Genomic DNA, 7,449 nt, shown 5'->3' with positions numbered 1-7,449 from the left:
AATTATTTAGTAGGTACGTCTACTTAATATTTGCACTGTTGTCTAAATACACTATAACTATGTGGGTTTTAATTATTTATAAATCTACTGGCGGACGCCCGCGACTTCGTCCGCGTGAAACGCGACGTAAACTTTCAACTACCCCTACCCTACCCCACCCCTACTCTACCTCTACCCCTTAATTTTTTTTCTGTCATAAAAACCTTCTCCTAGCAATAACAAACACATAAAAAAAAATAGTAAAACGGTCCATCCGTTCGCATGTGATGGCGTAACCAAGGGATATATGGATTCGTTTTTATATGTATAGGTACCTACTAATATTATAAATAGGCAAAGTTTGTGGTGTCGTAGGGAGTAATCTCTGGATTTACTGTACCGATCTTTCACCACGAGAAAGCCACGTTATTTGTGAGTGTCATAGGCTATATTTTATTCCCATATTCTCATGGGAACGGAAACTACACAGGTGAAACCACGGGGCGTTGGATAGTAGAATGAAACCTTTTTTTTATTATTTTTGCAGTGATCACTATCTTTTTTATATCCACAAGTATTAAGGTTTATGTTAGTAGTTCTCCGAAGTATTTCACAAGATACAGCGCTAAATGTTTACAGAAATCTGGTTTATTATGATGATATTATCCACCAGACCGCATTTTCTTGTTGAAAGGTATGAACATCAAAACGTTATAGTTAAGCGCGAATATTCAACAGTTTTTATAAGAAGCTAAGAACCAATTGAAGCTCAATTGGTTCTTAGCTTCTGTGGCTGTTAAAAACCATTATGGCTTTGGCTTTATTGGCTTGTTCTACTTTTCAGTCAAACCTAAATATTAATGATCGGAAATTAGACCCAGTCGAAAAGAGTTCGGTCTCTTCATCTAGTAACTATGGACGATTTATAAATCACAAGTGTATTACAATTAATCAATCCACCACGTTATTCCAAAACATGTAGGTGGACTGGCTGAATTTGTATTATCCAATAAAAATAAATATTTTTTGAGGGTTCCGTAATCAACAAGGTACGCTGTGTCTGTTGACGTTTTAGTTTAGAGACTATTACTACTAGAAGGCAATAATTTAGCATAAGTATTCAGTATGCAAGTAAAAAATTTCGATAATGTCATAAATAATGAATATAAAATTAAAAATATATTTTTTTTAGGTTACATGTAAAGTGGGGATGAACTGTTTCTCGTCTATCCCATAGTATTGGATAGGTCTTCAAAAATGTTGTGTTTGACAGATCCTCCACTCCAGATTACTATTAAAACAATGGATTTTAATGCTTATTTAATCTATGGAACACTACACTGCGTAAAGCCCGACACGCACGTCACCGGCTTTAGTTTTTTACATTCGATTGGGAGTAAGGACTTCTCATATTTAAATAAGGTGTATCACGAGTAAATCCAAGACAATCAACGTCATGTGACGAGGTGGTGATAATGTTAGCATTCAGAATATTTATGTTTGTGTGTTAATGAGCTATGGGATTATGAGCGTACTTAACTGCAACGAAGGTTTCTAACGTAAGTGGGACATACATTACTTTTAATATATTGTCGTAAACATTAGACTTACTACGTAGCAGCTCATTGCCATTATGTTTAGTATTGCGGTATTGTTATTTTGTGTTTATTTTGACAGATTTGTTATATATGATAAATTTATTATAGTTCACAACTCTTCCTCCAAAACGCTGTCATATTAATAAATATACTTAAACAATACACATCACTATCTAGCCCCAAAGTAAGCATACAGAGTAGCTTGTGTTATGGGTACTAATATAGTTGATATTATAATATTCATATACATTTATATACTACATATAAATACTTATATAATGTATAAATACACACAGACACTGGAAAACACCCATGCTCATCACACAAATATTTTCCAGTTGTGGGAATCGAACCCACGGCCGTGGATGCAGAAAGCAGGGTCACTACCCACTGCGCCACGCGGCCGTCAATATTAACACATACACACACACACAGCACACACAGATGGGGTGTCCACAGCGGGGTTAAACGATCATTCCAGGCTTTAATGCCTAGTTCGGACTACTTGAGTATTTTAGTCGAGTAAGAACAATTTTTGGATTTACCACCTAAAAATCGTTCGTACTCGACAAAAACTCTAAAGTACCTAGTCTGAACTAGGCCTAAGGGCTAAAGTTAATTATTTTTTAAAATTTTTGTCCGTTACAAGTACCATAGGTACTCATAACGTATCGCTGTAGTCTACTATAAAACGAAAAAAGGTTTTATTCTTATGATTTATCTATATATATGTTAATTAGAATGCCTAGGTCATATTATGCGAAATTCCAAATATGATCTGCTTCAGTTTACCATTCAGGGAAAGATAAAGGGAAAATGAGGTCCTGGGGCCTTAGCCACGGGTCAAGTCGATTTTCTTTCTACAAACGCGAACGCTTCGAAAACTAACAAAATGCATGGGAAAGACAGATCCGATCGACAACGCGATGCCCTATCGATAGTGAATGTCATTCCCATACATTTATAATTTTTCGAAGCGTTAGCGTTTGTAGAAAGAGTATCGACGTGTCACATGGCTACATGCCCTGATCGGACATATGTACGTACATCTTGGCTCAAGAACTTACGCGTAGGGTAAAATATGAGTACCAGATCACTGTTTCGGCAGCATTACATAAAGTGACAGGTCTAGCTGGTGGGAGGCTTCGGCCGTGGCTAGTTACCACCCTACCGGCAAAGATGTACCGCCAAGCGATTTAGCGTTCCGGTACGATGTCGTGTAGAAACCGAAAGGGGTGTAGATTTTCATCCTCCTCCTAACAAGTTAGCCCGTTTCCATCTTAGACTGCATCATCACTTACCATCAGGTGTGATTGTAATCAAGGGTTAGGTAAATTGTAAAGAATAAAAAAAAAGTGAAATTAGCCTTAACGATTGCTAACGTCCGATAGGAGATTCAGAAGAAGTAGGTAAATTAAAATAGTAAGGGATTAGAGTGATAATGCTAAATCAACAGCCACTATTGGATGTTTACGATAATGACCGGGACCCACGCGACGGCCGTGCTTTCCGAGGCAGGGGGGTATAATAACACCACTAACTTCCAACTCCGGACCCACCGGTGACGCCGCTGAGGTCTCATTAAGGAGCCTACGGCACTCTAGACAATTGGAAAAGAAAGTCAAGACTTATTATTGAAAATTTCTTACAAAAAAATAAAGCTCAGTCGACCAAGATTCGAACCCCGGACATCGTGATCTAAAACCCTGACAGACGAGGCAGTTACTACTCACAAGCTAACTACATTGTAAATACAAGATAGTCCTACATGTCTATTCATAAATGGTACAAGTTACATATCGTTTACAAATAGATAAGTAGATAGAACTAAATAATAAATGGTGTTGGTAACCAAGGCTTTGAAGCTCTATATAATTATAAAGTCTTCCTGTATCGTGCGTAACGGGAAATCACCTTGTTCCCGTCCAAATAAGTACTTAAGACTTACTGTGCCTTATTATAGGTACCTTTACCTACGAGGTAGGTTCTACATTCTACATTTAACTGTTGAATAGAAACTGTATACTGATTCTTTACTTTCTTATGTCGGATCGCTAATTTAATTATTAAATAGTAGTAGAGCTTTTGGCAAAATTGCTCGTTCGGGGAAGTACTACCACCGTGCTTATACCTGACGCGTAGGCAGTATTTTTGTGTTCCAGTCGGAAATGCAATCGAGGAGTGCGCTCAGGAACAGCTTGATTTGTGCCACCTTTACGTTCTACCACAGGATTGCCAGGCATCGGAGATATCTGCTACTAAGCGGGTACTAAGCGGTTTAGTTCCTCTTTCCTTATACGCACTACCAAAATGTGAAATGTCCTTCCAGCATCGTTACATCAGTATGGGTATCTTTAAGTCAAGAGTGAACTCTTCTATAGACAAGCTTGTTCCACCATAGGCTGCATACCTATCATCATATGCATCGCTTATCAGGCGTTATTGCAGCTAAGCGCGTACTTATATACTATAATTATATTTGAAATGGAATGAGCTCGCGCTTTACCACGATCTCACCTGATGGTAAGTGTAAATGTGGCCTAAAGTCGACCGCGCTTCCCTAGAAGATGCCTTTTTACTCTCATCTTAAATATGCCCAGGTTGTAAGAATTAGGAAACACTGACTTCGGGAGAGAGTTCCATACCCTAGCCATTGCGTATAAGAAACGAAGAAGCAAATCGCTTCGCTTCAAATCGTGTCTTGCAGTGCAGTGGTAAAGGTAATACACAATAAAAAAACAGGTAAACGAAGCTAAACACCTCTACCTCAGATTATATACAGAGTTCGGTAATTTGTAGGATGTTAATACTTTGGCTCCTTTGTGAAGTATTGCTTCGTCTAAGATTAGTGGTGTGTTCATAACAACATGACGCTTCAAAATTTCTTGTATGCCCGTTGCATGACGCTACGATATCTGCATAAACGGACTGCGCAGTTCGTTTGTGCAGCTTTATCGTTGCCGTGTAGACCGGGCCTTAGCGTACTTGAAACAAATTAGTTATTAATTGGAACTTTGACCGATAGCATAATGTACTTTCTAGAGCACATTAAGCTATCCAGGTCGACGGTTGTTAACATAAATACCGTGATCGGAAGGTACAGAGTGAAACTTTTTTACTCTAACCTAACCACCTAAGCCGCTCGCCAATCTTCAAAAATATAATTTACAATGAGGCCATAATTGCTAAACCAACAAAATTATCACAAAAATAATTTATTCAACACAACAATATGGCAAGAATAAATAAACAAATACAACGTACAATACCAATTACACTCAACAGATAATGCAGAGTCTATCATGAAAATCCAGTTTACGAGACATAGAGAGTTCAATCGATTTTATTGGGCTGTCCGTCATCGACCACGACATCGATTTCCACATCGTAGGTCCCAGGCTTCACGCGAGAAGGTCGAACAACTACTCCTGGCATCTTCGACTGTACACTGTCCACTTCATTCTCCGATACGTCAGGAACTTTTTCATCCGTGGGCACGCTCTCATCTACTGGCAATCGCACCGACATCATCCCTTGAACGCGTTGCACCAAGTATTCCAAAATAGGTCCAAACCTCGATACACCGTCAGTGGCTAAGATTGATCGATCAGGAGAGCCTTGGTGAGGGTTGAGTACGAACATGTTGAAATTCAGCGTTTTCCGCACTGGTTTAGCCGTCGCCTGAGTGTGTATCAGGCAGGCTACGACGACCAGGACTACCACGCATCGGGGAGACATGTTCCTGTGTGACGGGGACGACCGACCTTCGCGGAATTGGCGTTCGCACTGCGCTCGGTGCGTTTTTGCCGCGCATCTAAACCCAGATAACGGGTCTTCGGCAAAAAGATCATAACTGCCCCATCGCAGTGCGGACGCTGTAATTGCAGCGATCTCTCAGCACCTTTCGTTTGGAAAGCGCTTCCATCTTAATTTGAGTGAGTCACCATTATTGCATCCCAATCTATTGAGATCCCCTGCAATCCGAACCGGCTCAAAATTTTCAGCCTTCTTCGTCTTCCTTTGTATTATTACTCTTGGCGTCCATCTTGAATTTTAACGGCCTCCGTGGCACAGTGGTATGCGCAGTGGATTTACAAGAAGGAGGTCCTGGGTTCGATCCCCGGCGTGGCCGAATGATTTCTTAATTGGTCCACGTCTGGCTGGTTACCACCCTACCGACAAACACGTAGGTACCGCCAAGCGATTTAGTGTTCCGGTACGATGTCGTGTAAAAACCGAAAAGGGTATTTTCATCCTCCTCACAACAAACTTTCCATCTAAGATTGCATTATCACTTACAATGCAGGTGTGATTGTAGTCCAGGGTTAACTTGTACAGAATAAAATCAAAATGATCTAACCCAATTTGCTGAAATCATGCCCTTAAGTGGTTGAGTTGCAGTTTTTGAGAATCAGAATTAACTATAATCTGGGCTAATGGCTAATAATCAAACATCGTAATATAAACCAAAACCCGAGTCACTAGAGTTTATATTTGTACCACAAGGATATTAAAACTGTGAACAAGAGGATAAAAAAAAAACAGATTGTGATTTTTGAAAGATATACTGGTTCATGAGAACGGACAATCGGAATGATTGAGCCAATAAAGTAAACTGTTTCCTATTTATCTTTTCTTAAAGAACTATAGCTTCTTACCAATATTTCCTTAGTCCGTTCTTATTGAGTCCATTTTTATTTGGTTTGGTTGCTATTACTTTGTGATGAGCCATAATCATAATTAGTTACAGCTACTGCAGCCGGCACTTCAGTGATGAGCGACGATTGACTCAAATGTAAAGCAACCCTTCCATTTAAGCTGTGCTTTGGAAGGCTAACTATAAAGTTTTAACCACAGTAGCTCGGAGAAAGGTAACAAGAGTTCAAACCTTAAACCGGAATAATATAGGCTTTATTTCATACTTTCTTACAAATACCTTAAAAGTATTGTCTTTGACAATGTGTGGTAAACATTCCGACGAAAATATAAAAGCATTATGTTCTAACTTGGACTTTAATCTTAGTTGCGTAAAGTATTTATTTATTATTGCAGGAACAAGAGGTGACTTTTCAGCTTTTGTAAAATAACCAAGGTCTGAAAGTCATAGGCTTCTTAATGAATCATCATCACATCTAGAACATGAGCAACGTATCATCGCTCAGCACTTATCGAAGAACACCTTTATGATGCAGTATCAAGGTCAAAGACGGGTTCAAACGAGACGAAATGCGGTTACTGGGCCGCACATTGTTTGAAGCGTGTTTGCAGCTAATTGGTGAACGGCTCGCGAATCATAAAGATTTTATTGTTGTCGATAATTTAAAAAATTGTTACTTAATTGCTTGCTGAGAGGATGAAGAAAGTTGTAATTACTGCAGCTTTCCAGACGTTTTAAATATGCCTAGATATAAATAATATGAAATGCATTTGATTTTTTCATATTTTCGTCTTTCAATATTTTAAAACATTGTTTCTTTTGTATTATTTTCATTTCCTTCATCAATCCATTCTTTTTAAGTATTCAATTTCTTGTCTTCTTTTATAATTTCCCTCTTTCCTTTATTTTTCTCCTTCATTATGAGGACTGTATCCTCATGGGTCTTTTATTTTATCGGCTTTAATACCTCTAGTATCTCCCAAATCAAGCTCTGGCGCTGCTATTTAGATTGGTATCTAATTTTCAATTGAAAACTACTTTATTTTATGTTGGTTTAAAATATCCCGTAACTAATCCTTTTCTTATTTTCCTGTTTTTCTACAAACGACTATGGGTTTCCCCATAAATGGGTAGGAACTGGTCTTCTTCCTGTCTAACCACCTAACGCTTCGAACGAGTTATCACTTGTATAGCCACTTTATCCTTAGCTTCCAG

This window comes from Bicyclus anynana, chromosome 7, assembly GCF_947172395.1.
Source record: "Bicyclus anynana chromosome 7, ilBicAnyn1.1, whole genome shotgun sequence".
NCBI lineage: Eukaryota > Metazoa > Arthropoda > Insecta > Lepidoptera > Nymphalidae > Bicyclus > Bicyclus anynana.
This window is presented reverse-complemented; position numbering follows the sequence as displayed.